The sequence below is a fragment of the Aptenodytes forsteri genome, unplaced genomic scaffold, assembly GCF_000699145.1.
Source record: "Aptenodytes forsteri isolate BGI_AS27 unplaced genomic scaffold, ASM69914v1 Scaffold8, whole genome shotgun sequence".
Lineage (NCBI taxonomy): Eukaryota > Metazoa > Chordata > Aves > Sphenisciformes > Spheniscidae > Aptenodytes > Aptenodytes forsteri.
This window is the reverse complement of record NW_008796218.1, coordinates 10,746,160-10,746,433: the sequence shown is the minus strand read 5'-3', so window position 1 is coordinate 10,746,433 and position 274 is coordinate 10,746,160.

Here is a 274-nt window from a genome sequence, read left to right as displayed (position 1 = left end):
GCCTTTAAAAGAAAAAAATCATACTTTTGTCCTTTCCTAACCAATTCAGCACGACATCAGAAACCATCAGCCTGATACTCCGGATGAACAAACTGTACAGAGTAACAGAGAAACACCAACGACCCGCCACCCTGTGCTGACGTGTCTTTTCGACAGCACAAGCTTAGCACGGTGGGATGATAAAGGAGAGGCAGAGGACTGCACGCTCCCCACTCCGATTTGCCCAAGGCGGTTCTCCCGACGTCCTTGGCAAACCGCTCGGAGCCCCGCGGCC